We start from the raw sequence: 16,026 nt of genomic DNA, 5'->3' as shown, positions 1-16,026 counted from the left end.
AGATAAAGGGTTTAGAATAGATTTTGGAAACAGATTTTGAATCTTGTGTGTAAGTTGGAAGATTTAGGGGAGCGGAGTTCACAGAAGGTGGTGCTGCGGGTTTGGGGGAGCTCTCCCGGAAAGGTAAAGTAGTTGACACTGAGAATGTCAGCCCAAGGCTCCAAACTGGCTCTCAAAGGCTTGTCTGGGATTCTTGAGACTCTCCAAGTAGCTCCAGCAAGGGTCTCAGTCCGCATTGGTGCAGAACCTACCAGGAACGCATGGGAACTCTCTCATCTCTCCAAGCATCTGGCTGTAACTCTTTCTGCGGACGGTTGCCCCCCTCCAAATCTCACGAGAGTTCCTCTCGATGGAAAACAAACCCAGGACCATTATCGTTGCCACTCCCAGAAGGGAGAGGTGGTGGTCCTGGCTGACGACAGAACAGCTCAATTGAGTCTTCCTAGTGCAGAAAGGAGTACAGATAGCTTATCAAGATGTGTGAAATTTGACCAATTGGCTGCCTTCACATTTGAGCAAATGAAGATAAAAAGGCAGGAGGAAGGAGGGAAAATGGAGCCGGAAACAGGGCTAAGCGTGTCTGCCTCAGTCACTTCACACCGGTGTGGGTGAGCCTTGCCCTGAGCTGTCCACCACAGAATTCACACTCCCCACAGCTGCTCTGGGGACTGAAAAATGTCCTTACGTGTTAAGCGCAGACAAGAACCCCTCTCAAGGGTTGAGAAGTCTTAACCCTGAGAAGATGAAGTGGAGGCCATGGGGTGGCTCTTGGCTAGTAGCAACGGGCTGAACCTAGACGTGCCTGACAGGAGTTGTGAGGTGCTGCCCATATGCTCCTCTTGTGGGCTGAATTGTGTCCCCCTGCCCCCCAAAAACGTGTGTTCAAGTCCTAACATCCAGCACCTCAGAATGGGGGGGTATCTGGAGAACAGGGTCTTTACAGAGCTAATTAAGTCAAAATGGGGTCATTAGGATGGGCCCAAATCCAAGATGACTGCTTTCCTTATAAGGAGGGGAGGGGGCTTCTCTGCTGGCCCATGCTTCCAGTGCAGGGGATGTGGGTTTGATCCCTGGCTGGGAAATTAAGATTCCCACGTGCTGCGTGGCATGACCAAAACAAAAACAGAAGGGGAAATTGTGACATGGATAAATACAAAGGAGGACCCTGTGAAGACACAGGGAGAAGACGGCTGTCCAGGCCAAGGCAGCAGGCTGGCGCAGGCCTTTGGGGTCCACGTGTCCTACCCACTCCCAGCCCCTGGCTCCTGGCTGGTCCTCAGAGTCTTCTCCCCGAGTCTCACCCCTCCAGACACCGGCGCCAACGCTTCCTCTGATCAGGCACCTCTCAAGAAGAGACATACTTGAGAAACTAGCGAGTGGGAGGTGGCTGAAGACACGGCTGGGGTGGGTTTGGGTTGGCTGTAGTCCCTTTGGGAAAAAAAGCAGAGACAAGTTGCCCTGTATCCAGAAGCCTCTCGGTGTGCTGGTCCTCGACACATCCCCTGTCGGAGGAAGGAAGCCCTCTGAAACATTCCGACAGAGCATCCTGAGCGCCAGGGAGGGCAGAGCTGAGGGGTGACGGGTGCTGAGGGGTGAGCGGGAACACGGGGTGATTTCTCACCCTCGTCACTGTTGCCCCAGAGAAGAGAGGTCAGGCTATCATCCCGCCTCCACTCCGGACGCCTGGCAGCAGGACACACGGCTCTATCAGAGGGTGGACCTGAGACCTCCCGACAGGAAGAGCCTCTGAGGCTCCTCCCAGCCCCGGGGGATCGGAGTCTGTGAATCACACTCACTTTTCTTTTGTGCAACTAACTCGTACACTCTGACTGGGCTCCTGAGAGGTGACAGGGGTTATCCGGAACCATAAAGGCACTGTCCTTCTCTTAGGAGAAATGGAAGGGGGTCTGAGGGTGTGCCAAGTGAGAGGGGAGAGGGGAGGGGAGAGGGAGAAGGAAAGAGAGAGGAAGGAAAAACGTCCAGTGTCCCTGCCAGGGTATGTCTGGGTTGGGTAGTTTGATTAATGAAGCCCTGGGCCGATCAGTATGAGATGCTTTGTTTGGTCTCTGTTGGTTGATTGTTTTCTCTGATCTGAGAAACTATTTCAGATCTGAGAAGCTCTTTGCAGATAGGCATATGGATCCCAGGGAGACCCCACAGACACACCAAAAGAGAGAGCTCAGGTGGCTCTCTACACGTTCATCCCCAGCACCGGAGAAGCAGCTCCTGGTGCCTCCCTGCACAGTCCTGAGACTGTCTCGGTAGGAGTGAGCGTTTCTATTTATTGAACAGTCATGATGAGCAAGACCCTGTGTTCAGCTCTTTCACAGGCATTACCTCATATAATCCTCACAACAACCTTATAAGACAGATACAGTCATGACCCCCATTTTAGACCTGGTTTGGGCAAGTTAACTTACCTGAAGTCCTTTAGCTCGTATCTAGTGACACCTAGATCCAGACCCATGCTAGTATCTCGCCTACTCAGCGGGCTTCCTATTAAATAAGAGTCATTGTCTGCCCAGGGCCAAGCCCAAGCCAGACACAGCCTAAGTGCTTAGTGAATGAACGAATGAAAGAATGAATGAATGATGGAAGGGCAGTGAAGTCAGTGACTATAGGGCTGGTAAGAAAATTTATATCCTGTCCCAAGAATCAAATTTCCCTAATAGATTTCCAAGGCAAGCTCTAAAAAGAGAGAGGGTCTGTTTTCAGCAATACCCATGAATCAGTGCAATTTTTAATTTTTATTTTTGTAACCACAGAGGGCTCTGGTTGATGAAAGGTTCCCTGGTGGCTGAGCTCAGCATCCTGAAGTTTCTTCGAGGAACGAACCCTGAGCCTCCCTGGACCACCGTGATCCTCTTCCCTGCCCCCCCTGAGGTGTCCTCAGATCCACTCTAAGGAAACACATGTTGGAAGGAAGGATGTGATGGAGCCCAGGGCCCAATTCTGCACTTGGCGGGGCCCCATGGACACAATCCATAGTCAGAAATATCATTTCCAGCTGACTCCATGGGATCCTGGTTTCAAAAGAGTTGTCATTTGTGTCTGTGTACCATAGATCTCTGAAATGGCCTCTTCTTTTCTGAAATTTATTATATTCTCCCCAGCATTTTGTCTTTTGCTAATTGACTAAGAAGGATAGTTCTATAACATAAATCAACCATGAAAAACAAATTACCCCTGCCCACTTCCTCCCATGCCTTTTTTTTTTTTTTTACCTCTAATGATATTTTCTGTATGATGACTAACCCAGCCTGACGTAATTTATCAATTGATCTCCACGATGTACATTAGAGAATGCATTCCACAGGCCCCCGTATGCAGCCTTCTGTGAGTGCCAGCTTGCTTTAGAAACCCGAAAACCTCTCTGTGCGACAGCAACATCTAAAGCGTGGCCTTTTTGCTGAGGATATTAGAACCGATGCTAATTACTGTATTAATCATCAGGTGAAACAGCAGTGCTTATGTCACGGCAGCTGTAAAATAAGTGCTTTTATGGCAAATGTAGTTAAAAAGAAATGACAGGTTGGATTTATGGTACTCAGCAGTTTAAAAAAAAGAAGAAGAAATCATGCATACCAGCAATTTTCTTTCTTTAGTTAAATGTTCATTAAATGTGTACCGCTAAGAGCTGTGTGTAACGAATTCCCTGGTGGTCCATGTCCTAGGAGAACTTATTTTAAAATACAAATTAAAGCTTAAATTTGCCTTTATTAAAAAAATTTATATATAGTGAGTCAATATTTTATCTCCTGAGAGAGGAGAGAGAGATGCAAACCTGCTGGAGAGAGGATTTGGTGGTGGGAGCCCAGAGGTGATGTTTGCGTGGGGGATGCTGGCCCGTTGTCACTGGCCCTTCGCAAAGGCAGCTGGATTGGGAGGCTGTGGTCCCGCCTAAAGCCCCAACACAGCCACTGTCTGAAGGCAGGGAAACCACAATGACCAAGATCGTCATCTAAGCAGATGTTTGCCTATCCATTGTTAAACTGAGCCTTTTGACTTTTTAAAAAAATTAATGTTTATATTTTTAAGTGATTATTTATTTGGGGCTGTGCTGGGTCTTTGCTGCTGCGGGGGCTCTTCTCTAGTTGCAGCGATCGTGGGGTGCTGTTCGTTGCTATTTGCGGGCATCTGGTGGTGGTGGCTTCTCGTTGCGGAGCTCGGGGTCTAGAGCGCAGGCTCAGTAGTGGCGCACGGGCTCAGCTGCTCCACAGCAGGTGGGATCATCCCAGATCAGGGGGAGAACCTGTGGCTCATGCATTGGCGGGTGGATTCTTTACCACTGAGCTTCCAGGGAAGCCGGAGTCTTTGACTTTTATGTTTGCTGTTTTGTTTCCTTAAAGTCACTTTTGTCTATGAGGAAATAAAAATAATCTTGAGTTCCCACAAGTGTGTTTGACTTTCACATACCTAGCTGTTGGAAAAAAAAAAAGAAAGAATTAGGATTAGTCAACATTTCACTTTCTATTTCTGATTAGAGCTCTGTGTTTGTGTGATGGAAGCAAGTAAACATTTATCAGATGCTGACTCCATTCCATACACTTGAGAAAATATCTCTCCCTGTCTCCGAATTCTCAGAACAGCTCTGAATTTTAGGATAGCATCACCCTGTGTTTGCATGACAAAATCTAGGCTCTCTTTGAATGTATTCTCTCTCTGAAAGTAACACTGTGAGTGGCAGTTCTGGAATTCTGATGCAGAACTGCCAGATTCCAAAATCCACTCTCTTTGCCTTATGCCAGGATGTTTGCAATTGAAATACAAAACAAAATTATTGAGTACCGAGTGCCAGATGATTTCACCGGCAGAGTGGTGAGGTGTGTACAATTATTCCCATTTTACAAGTTAAGTTAGCCCAAGGTCACACAGCTAGCGTCTTTCTCTATTATGTTGGCTTTTTATTAGCAATTTAATATTGCACTCCCTTGAGCATAGGAGTACTTGCTTGCAAGGTCAGTATACACTTTCCCGAGTGCCTGGTGACCCTTTTACTTGGCAGCGTGGTCCCCCAGCTTCCAGGATTCCCTCCTGTTGGCCCCTACAGGGTCATGAAAACCAATCTCCTCTTCCTTTCAGGCCCAAAGACTCAGCTCACTGAGGACGGTGTCCTCAAAGGGACTGCAGTCTCCCCTCGGGGAAGTGTTTGGTACCTGGATCCGAGGTAGGCAAGAGGCTCACATGTGCCAGGATGTCCACTGCCAGGATGGGGACAGAGGCCACCAGGCTCTGCCTTAAGACACAGCCCAGAGCCTCCTAGCATCTCTGCTGTGCCCACTCACCCCCAGCTGGCAGCAAAGAGATGACACTGCTGTCCCCAACCTAAGTGTCTTGACTGCCAGTCTAGACAAAGGGTGGTGGTGGGGGAAGGGAGGGCAAGGATGGATGGAGTCAGGGCACCAGGAGCTGGAGGCAGCTGAGACCTACCCAGGGGAGCAGGGGAGCCAGTCTGTGAGGCTCCAAGGTGCCCAGGTATGCTCCGCTTTCCCATCGGACTTCAATTACGAAACAGAAATTAAAAATGGAATAAAGAATTTTGAGACAGTGACCTTAGGGCCTTAAGCCCCGGGTCAGGGGCTTGGACAGCTGGGCTGGTCACCCCTCATGAAGCCAGCCCTGACCTGAGACGTGGCCTCAGGTGCCCCAGCCTGGCTTTGGGAAAGTGATAGAGCAGGAAACACAGACATCTCATAGCAGTTTGAATTTTTAATTCCACATTTCTGATTCTATGTGCTGTTTATAAGTGTTCCATGGCCTTTTAAGAATTTGGTGTGTCATCCTTGTCTACGTTTTCTTTCTTTATTAATACTGGTTTGTCACTATTTAGTTATCTGGCTCTGGACAGATATTAATATCTCTGGTTTTTAGTTCCCACTTCCCTTCAGAGTTTTTTAAAACCTCCTATTGGATATCGAGACAAAGACATCACTTTGCATAGTCCTCCCCTTCTGTCGGCTGGTCTGTCCTCCTTCTATGTTTAAACGAAAGCGGCTGCCAGACTTGTCAAGTCCTTCACTCACCATCTGGGAAACTGCTTTTGAGATGATGTTTCGGGCAAGTGAGGCCCCGTGCCCACTTACTGATTAATAAGGGAGGAAAATGGTGGCCCCAACCCACCTCTTGCTGGGAGTCAGCATATCTTTCTGTGAGCATCAGGACACTTCAGCGGGCTGTGAGATATTCAGCACTCTGGGCACAGAGAGCCCAGGTCTGGGGGGTACGGGGGTGTGTGTTCAGGGAGAGCAGGGTGTAACATGCGTCTGCCGGGTCTGCCGTCCCTGGCTGTGTGACCACAGGCCAGTCGCTTTCCCTCTCTGGGCTCCAGTTTCCTCATCTTTAAAATAATAATAATAAAAAAAGATTGGAGTAGGTTGTTTCCAGGGCTCCTGCTGCCTTGAAAATGTAAGCTTTGTGTCTGTGAATCTTCTGCCTCCTCTGTGGCCTCCAGTTAAGTCATTCTGGGGATCACAGGCTCCCAAAATGTGCCGAGCACCTTTCCTCAAATCAGCCAAGAGCAGTTCTGCTAGTTGGTTAGAAAGAGGATCGGAACTGAGGCACACTCCAGGCTCTGCGCGTCTTTCCTCTGCTGTGAGATCTGGGCACGTGGAAAACCCAAGGGCTGTGCACGCAGCATCTCTGCCTAAGCTGACAACTGCCCGAGGCAAGAAATCATCTGTTAGGTCACATCATCGTAAAGGCGGCTGAGTGAGAAACGACCCGGTGACTCGGAGCCTCGAGAGGAGCCCCACCGCCAGCAGTCTTCTCCGGAGACTGGCACCGCTTCTTGCCCCTGCGGGCGAGGTTGTTCTGCAGATTGTGGCTGAGTTCATTATGGGAACAATACAAAGAAGCCGGCAGTTAATTATACACTAAAGGAGCTCCTCCACATCAGCCTCTACTCAGCTCTCTTTTTCATGCCCTCTGAAAAGACGTAATCATCCATTACAGTCATCACCAGCTTGGTTCCTTTTTGTGCTTCTAATTGGCACTTTTCTTTTAGACAATGAAGTATAGGGGAAAACATGTCCATTGAGGCGCCAGCCGCCTGATGTTCTGGGTCTATTAATACTTCCGTGTGTAACCCTGAGCGAGTCCCTCCATCTCTTTGGGTCACAGTTGTCCAGTCAAGCAAGGGAGTCCGATCAAACTCAGTTAAGCCCTGTTCCTGTTGGATTTCCGGTGTGGTCTCCTGTGGTGGGACCAGCAGTGTGCTGGTTGTCACAGGAGATCTGGGAAAGTAAGCGTGTGCTTTAATCTCAGCTCTGAGAAGGCTCTTGGAGTTGGGGAGGTTTGATGGAAACAGAGGTGTACCTCATTGTTCGGCACGTCCAGGCAGGCAGACAAGGGTGGGGGAATGGTTGGTTGGTGGGCTGGAACACGGCCATCCTAATGAGACCAGAGCATCTCACACTGGGAGCAGAAGGCTGAAAGAAGTCAGACTAACAAGAATCTCAAATAAGGCAAGGGAGTTTGGGCTTCTTTAGCTCTAAGGGACCAGTGTACACACCCTGGTTAGTGGGATTACAGCACAAGAGACACTCCTTTGAAGATTTAGCAGTCAGGAATGCATTTGGCTGCACTAACCATGGTGGCCTAAACACATTGGTGGGTTTTTTTTTCTGTTTAACAAGACAGCAAGGAGGTGGCAGGTGCTGGTGTTGGTTTAGTCATTAGGTGATATCAGAGTTATTTCTGTGATTTTCTTGGCTTTTCCCTCATGGTTGCAAAATAGCTGCTTCAGATATGATGAAAAGTGAATGTAGGAAGGATTGTAGCGGTTGAGTCTTTCCCTTTATATGACAAAATATGTTCCAATATGACTCAGAGCCCACCCCTCTCCCTCAAATTAAAACTAGACCATTAAGGAGGTATCGTCTGATCACATGACTCACCAGGCTGCAAGGAGGCTTTCCAACCTCTACAGAAGTCATTTTCAGCTACACTTTCCCTTGCAACCTCCTACTATACATTCAACCTGCACTGATGTTTTGGGGAGATTTTTTTTTGGTGATTAACTGTGAGCAACTTGAGCAACTTTTCACCGTTGTGTATTAAGTATTTGGCACAGTGCTGGGTTCACAGTGATGCTTCCTTCATCACCGTGGGCTGAGCTAGGATGGCTGTTCCGGTGGGCTTCTGCCTCCATGAGCTTTCTCAACCAACCAGATGTCCGGTGATACATTGGTCAAGGTATATTATTCTGGCCCTATTCCAAGATGTTTCATGGAAGTCTTTAAAAGATATATTCTTCAGTTTGTACTTATAAAACTTTATTGTCTTAATCCATTTCTTATCACCCATCTGAAGCATAAGCCCTGAACTGCATTCTCAGCTGCATTGCTGCATCTGCCTGTTGTGGGCAAGCCCTGAGTGACAGATTCAATTACTCTACCAGCCCTGCATGGCCTCAGTCACTGGTGGAAGGTTGTAGTGGGTCTTGCTCTTTTCCTGAATGGCTATTACAAATGTCTTGGTTTGGGTGCATAACTTAATTTACTTCATCCATAAATCTGCATTATCTTGGGCAAGCTTTATGTTATTAAAGAGCAGGAAACCCTGGATTTCTGCTTCTGGACACGTTTATTTATGAGCCTCCTCCACCCCTGCTGCGTCGTCCCCCTTTATCTTCACAAGCTTCTCTGGTATAAATCTGGTCATTGTTACTGACCATCCCTGCAGGCTGAATTCCTTCCTGTAAATCCAGAATCTTGTGACCTGAGGGCAAAATCCATTGCTGATGTGTTTCTCGTTTCCTTCTCGGTTTCTAAGAATCGTCTTTCTTGTGATGGAATTATGATGAGCTGTTATAGTCAACAATTCATTATTGCAGATGCTTTTTCTAGGATTTTAATGGACCACTTACAGCCTGGATGTTTTGCCTGTTTCTCAATGAATTTAATATTTTCTTCATATGTGAATTCAATCTTTATCTCTGATTTTACCCATTGATCTAGTACTAAAATATACATTTTCTTACACCTAGAGTCTTATGGATGGTTATTACAGTATGCAGAGGTAATTTACACATTCTAATATGCGTATTAATCTCACTGTGATACAGAGCTGGTCCCTGCAGAGTTGTGTCTCATTAAAGAATGCTTTAACCTCATATGCCTTCTAAATTGATGGTTCAAACATGCCTACTTCCCAGCCGCGGCTACTGTCTTCATGCTGGAAGTGTCACCAAATAGTGTACATTGTGGATTTCTGAGTGGAGGGCATGTGAACAAATAAAGCCCACCCTTGTGAGATTGGGTTGTTTACAGAACGGGTTTCACGGCGCAAGCCTCTGGACGCCCTAGGAGGGAGAATGTCATGGAAGCCTCCTGTGTGGCTGACTGCTGATTAGAGAAGGCAGGCAAGGCAGGAAGAGGTCCTGGGAGAAACACACCTCCCCACGCATTCATGTATATTCTCTCTCGCTGGAGGCTGGGTATATTTCTGCCTAGCAACCACGCTGTTCTGACATACAACCCCAGCACAGGATTCCAAGTTCCTTTGCGCTTAGGAATGACAATTTGGGTTAGCTGGAGTTTATCCACCGTTGCACAGTGGCAATCACAACTCCCTATCTCTCAATGAATGGAGGGAACACTTACAGTTTCATGAATGGGATTCAGTTTGCCTGATGTGCAGAGCTGCGTTGTCAGGCAGTGTGTGCGCATGCATGCGTGTGTGCGTGTGTGCGTGTGTGTGTGTGTGTGTGTGTGTGTGTGTGTGTGTGTGTGTAATGTGGAAAGGCAGGCTGGAGAATCTCGGTTCGTGGTCATCTTTCATGCTTTCCTGGTGTTTGCACTCTACAGGGGCTCGACAGCGACCTCTCCCTTTCTCATCCTGCTCACCGACCACACAGGCAGAGATACACCCCTTGGTGGCTGGCCCTCCAGATGGAAGGAACCATCTTAATTTCAAAATGTCCTTATGGAAAGAACCCAGAGCCTGCATGTTTGAATCCCCAAGTGGCCGTTTTGTTTTGACAGTTGGAGCCGGATGTTCACATCTGTAAAAATAGTATCTGCTGGACTTAAGGGACTATGCCTGAAATCATTAAGATAGGTTGTAAAGGCAGATTTTGATGACCGCCATCTAGAAGTGTTATTCTTTAACATTTTTTTTAAGGGGGAGAATGAACAGCCATGCATCTAAAACAGTTCTTTGTTGGGAAATTTGTAAGTGGGTGACTCTGGGTACAAGTAGGTGTAATTTAGGGTGCACACGTCTTATTTCTCAAAGACGGTAACACTTCAGTCTCCCTGGATGGCCCCCCACCACACCAGCAAGGGATTCCCAGGTGGTGCAGTGGTAAAGAATCTGCCTGCCAATGCAGGAGACACAGGAGATGTGGGTTTGGTCCCTGGGTTGGGAAGATCCCCTGGAGGAGGAAATGGCAACCCACTCCGGTATTCTTGCCTGGAAAATTCCAAGGACAGAGCAGCCTGATGGGTTATAGTCCATGGGGTTGCAGAGAATCAGACACGACTGAGGGACTGAACGCAGTGGCACACCAGCTAAGGTGAATAGTGCTTAGCTGGTTTTCCCTATTCTTTGGGTCTTTTCCTTGTTCCCAGGGCTGCAAGAATGTGGGTAACAATGCAACAAGTTCAGGGGAAAAAAGAGGTAATGAGGAGAGAACTAACATTTAGTGAATGCCTGTGATGTGCTAGATTTCACACACATCATTTAATCTGCCCACCGTTAAGATGTGGTGATATCATCACTACTTCAGAGCTGAAGATGCTGCAGTCCAGACAGGTCTGGCCATGGTCCCTATTAGAGACACAAATCCTACACACTGTACTGTCTTTCCTAGTGACTCAGTCGGTAAAGAGTCTGTCTGCAATGTGGGATACACGGGTTCCATTCCTGGGTCGGGAAGATCTCCCCTGGAGAAGGGAATGGCAACCCACTCCAGTGTTCTTGCCTGGAGAATCCCATGGACAGAGGAGCTGGTGGGCCACAGTCCGTGGGTCACAAAGAGTTGGACTCGACTGAGTGACTAACTTTCACACACTGTGAACAACCCTTTGTTGCCTGGAAAAGATAAAGCATTTAATTCAGGGACTTAGTTCATTTGTATATATCAACTTATATATGTCTATTGGTATATCTTAGATTGGGGCTTCCCAGCTGGCTCCATGGTAAAGAATCCACCTGCCAAGACAGGAGATACAGGAGACTCAAGTTTCGATCCCTGGGTGGGGAAGATCCCCTGGAGGAGAAAATGGCACTCCAGTATTCTAGCCTGGAGAATCCCATGGACAGAGGAGCCTGGCAGGATGTGACTGGATGTGACTGAGTAAACATACCTCAGATAATGACGTGTTATTGGGACTGTTTCTAAACTGCATCCCACATATACTAAAAAATAATCTAAATGCTCAAACTTGGTCAGTTTATTCAGAGTCCTTAGATGCTAAGACCTTCCCGGGACCTCTGTGCTGGGCTGTGGTAAGTCGCTCAGTCGTGTCCAACTCTTTGTGACCCCATGGACTGTAGCCCACCAGACTTCTCTCCCCATGGGATTCCCCAGGCAAGAATACTGGAGTGGGTCGCCATTTCCTACTCCAGGGGATCTTCCCAACTCAGGGATCGAACCCAGGTCTCCTGTGTTGTGGTTGGCTTCTTAATCGACTGAGCCACTAGGGAAGCCTGGGCCTCTAGCTCGGCTCATTTCTTAATGTAATGGGGAGCTTCTACAGGTGGGTGGATAGGCAGACGCCATGGGCCCTATTGGTTTCAGGCCACACAACCTGGACCTGCTTCCTCAGAGAAATATGCTCAGGAACAACAACAACAAAATTCCCTCCCTGGATTTATCCAGTGGTAGCACTCAGGTACACAACTAGGGATGGAAGTAAGATCCCCGGACTCTTCTGAGGGACAAAGCTAAGGTGTTAGAGTGGGGAGGACTAGGCGGCGCTGTGTTCACCTCTGGGTCCCCCCTTGGCTTTGCTCGTCCCCCTCTCCCTCCATCCGGCCACCCTGCAGCCAGTAGGAGAGAATGTGCTGCGCTTAGCCGCTCAGTCGTGTCCGACTCTTTGCAACCCCATGGGCTGTAGCCCGCCAGGCTCCTCTGTCCGTGGGATTCTCCAGGCAAGGATACCGGAGTGGGTTGCCATGCCCTCCTTCAGGGGATCATCCTGACCCAGGGCTCGAACCAGGGTCTCCCGCGTTGCGGGCGGATTCTTTACCACTGAGCCACCAGGGTAGCCCATAGAAGAGTATCTCTAGATCAAGTTACATCACGGGTGCAGCCGCCGTCAGTGGTTAATTAGGCATCAGCAGTCTGGTTAATGATCCCATGAGGTCATGTTTAGAAGAGACCTCTCTCCCCTACTATTTAGTACAGAATTATCTGTTCGGCCCCATCTTTAGAGGGGCCGATCCCAGACTGAGCAGGAACAAACCCGTCGCCCGTCCCGGGGCGTGCGCACGCGCACTCTCGCCGGCGCGCCCTCGGAGGCCCAGGCCGAAGGATGGATGGAGCGCCCGTTGGGCTGGCAGCGTGTGGGGTAGCTGCGATTGGCGTGAGCCTGATGCTGCTCGATGGAGCCGAGTGAGCGGCGCCATATGGCGAGGCTGCCGTCATTCATCACAGCAGCTGTGTGAGGAATAAACAGGTAGCTCTCTGTGCAGTGATGTGGGGGAGGGGAAGCTGAACGACGTCATTTTCCCAAAGGGGGAGAAGAGCATCGGAAAAGGAGTTGCAGTGCGGCTTAACCTTTTCTTTCTCACACTTGGCCCGGCTGAGGACGGAAGGGGACTCTTCATTGCGGTCATAATATGGCTGGCCTTCCCTCTTCTTGGTGAGAAGAGGGAGAAAAAAAAAAAAAAAGATGTGGTTTGTTTTTTGGAGAAAAAAAAAAGATGTGGTCCCCATGTATTTGGGCCTATGGTGGTTCAGCCGTAAATAGTCCGCCTGCAGTACAGGAGACACAGGTTCGATCCCGGGACTGGGAACATTCCCTGCAGAAGGAAATGGCAACCCATTCCGGTAATCTAGCCTGGAGAATCCCAGGGACAGAGGAACCTGGAGGACGACAGTCCACATGATTGCAGAGTCTCACATGACTGAAGGGACTTGGCACGCAAGTCCCGGGCTTTTGCATTGATTCCAGTGGGTAACAGATTGGAACTACCCCTGTCAGGCCCGTGTTTGGAGGAAGAGCAGCGATGATCTGAAGATCTGACTCGGGGTGGGGTCAGGGAAACAGAAAAGAGGCTGAGTCTGTATGTCCGCGAGTTGGCATCTTGACCTTGAAATTTCTGTGGGTCTGGGCTTGAGGCGGTCTTACTCCCAGGGGGAGGTCAGTGCTCAGGATAGGTCCTGCAGTGGGCTCTTCCACATTCCTCTGAGTATTTCCACCTGGCTGGAATCTGACTAAGATGAGTCCGTGATACAGGAAAAGGAGTAGCTGAAGAACAGCTGTCATAAAAACCCAGGCAAAGCCCGGAAAGTATGTGGAGGGAGGAGGTGGGAGTTTTCTTGCCTGGGAGCCAGCTCCAAACCCACCTGCGTTGCCTTGGCAACGGGGATGGAGCTAGATTTGATAGGCTCATTCTTCTGTGAGTACCTTAGGTCTTTTAAAATACCTCCTGGCCCCTCCACCCACCCACCATTTCCCTGAATCACTGTGCAGGGCTCTGGAGATGCCCGCCCCGCCCCCCCGCCCCCATTCTGAGCCCTGGCACAGGCTTGGGGAATACGGAGTTGGGGGTTGGGGCTGCAGAGCGGCTTTTTCAAGGTTTTGCTTTGGTCCCTGGAATGTCACATCAAAGGTCTAATGGAAAAGAAACACTTTGAAATGTTGCTGTTCGAATCAATCCTCGTTAGTATTACCCTAAAGCTTGGACATCTGAAGGGGTTTTCTAAATAGCTGGGGTGTGTGTATATATAATTATGACTGATTTGAGTTTTTTTATGGCAGAAATCAACACAAGATTGTAAAGCAATCATCATCCAGTTAAAAAATAAAAATTAAAAAAAATAGCTCAGGGGGAATCAGGAAGTCAAACTGGCAGCTGTCCACTCTGCTCTGCTCATGGTGCCCCTTTGAGTGAGTTTCCTGTCCGTGGTCAACTCCTCTCTGCCTGCAGGCACCAGGCTACCTGTCCACCGAGGACACTTCCAGCTCCAGCATTTTGTGGCCCTGTCAGACTTGCGTAACGACAGCCAGTTTAAAGGCACAGCACCTGTCCTGCCTTACCACTGCCAAGAACTTGCGGAACCAAACTAAGCAAGCTGCCTTGTCAGCGCCAGCCAGGACTCAAACCAAACCCGGGTGCCAAAACCTAGAATAAACTGAACCCAGGGCTCAGCTCCCAAATTACATTAAAAAAAAAAAAAAATCCAAACTTAGAAACCAAGAACCAAATGTGTATTTTTAAAAATAAAGCAAGCCACTTTTTGAAAGACTAGTTAAACCCAGACTGGTTTTTTATATTTTTGAAAAGTATTTAATTTGAACACCAAAATATCCTCTGAAGTGAATCAAACAGATATTTCCATCAGTTTTGGTCTCTGGTTAAAAACAGACAAGCGAGCAAGCAAGCGTATAGATTTTGAAAAAAGCTCTCTGACATTTAGAATGAGATTGTGCTTGGAAAAAAGTCACAAAAGGGAGGTTTTAGTACATTTTCATTGAACCAACCTGCTATAACCAATTGGGAAAATATTGGCCACCTCCACTATCCAAATTTCCATGGACCTACCCTGAATCACCTCTCAGTTACTGGACCACAATTTCCAGTTGCTTCTGTCGCTCTTCCTTCTTTGCTCGGAGGTTATTTTTGGAGAATACAGATAAGTGTCAACTACATGATGAATGCACTCCTGGGGAATGACCAAGGTTTTCTGAGGAACTTGGTTTGTCCAAAGCTCAGATGACCTTTGCTTGGAATGTTGACCCTTGAGACTTGCAGGGCAATAGGGGGGCCATAGTACACGTGGTCTTGATGCTCATATCCGATGCAACTGGGGTATTTTACCAACAAGATGGATTTACGCATTGACCTTTTCCTAGATGATGACGTGAGGGCCGTGCTACTGGAAGTGAGCAAATCCCTGGAGAAATAAACCACGTCAGTTCAATGGCGAATGGGCTGATTTGTTTGTGTGGTGTGTCTGAATGTCAGGGACCCTTTAATGTCCAGAGGTTCCTAGTTTACATGTTTCCTCTATCTGTGATTTTCTTGGACTTTCTTCTCATCTCCAGTCTGTCCCTGGTAAGGACATTTGATCATGGAACTTGGTAACTTCTTTAACTGGAGTCAGGGGGCATCCTTTGAGGGTGAATATCACTTTTTATTTTATATCTTGTCACAGTGCCTGCCTAAGAGGTGGGTAGGTAGCCTCGATGAAAAGAAAAGTGGATATAATTGCTGGATTATCTCCAAAGTGACTCCCTTTTCTGGGAAGCCTCCTTGACCAACACCAAATCTGAATAGGGACGTTCCTTTATTACTCTTGGTCCTTTCCCCAACATAGCACCAAATGCAGGTTAACTCTTGGCTCCTCCGTCTTTTCTGATAGTCTGAACCCTGAGAAGAAAAAGACCTGGGAATTCCCCTGGCTCAGATATTAAAGAATCTGCCCACAGTGCAAGAGACCTGGGTTTGACTCCTGGGTTGGGAAGATCCGCTGGAGAAGGGAATGGCAACTCACTCCAGTATTCTTGCCTGGAGAATCCCATGGACGAGGAGCATGTCAAGCTGGCGACTCACACACACACTGATTTGTTGGCCGCTGTGTTTTCAGGGCCTCCTGTGGGGCGTGGCAGAGAGAAAGTTCTGTCAGGGGATTTGGGTTCTTTTGAGTGCTTTCTTGTGAGGTTGTCACAGTCGAAGTCATGGAGTCTTTTGTTATTGGTTCTGTTTTAAATCTTTTAATACTCCCTTGGTTAGGAGGAATAGTTCACATGTATTGAGCTCCTAAAGGACTCAGCACATTGAGTTCTAAATTGTGTATACTGCCATGATATGTGAATGATTTTTAAAAGTTAGTTTTTTCTTCCATCAAAGTTA

This window comes from Muntiacus reevesi, chromosome 10 (assembly GCF_963930625.1).
Source record: "Muntiacus reevesi chromosome 10, mMunRee1.1, whole genome shotgun sequence".
Lineage (NCBI taxonomy): Eukaryota > Metazoa > Chordata > Mammalia > Artiodactyla > Cervidae > Muntiacus > Muntiacus reevesi.
Note: the sequence above shows the minus strand (reverse complement) of the source record.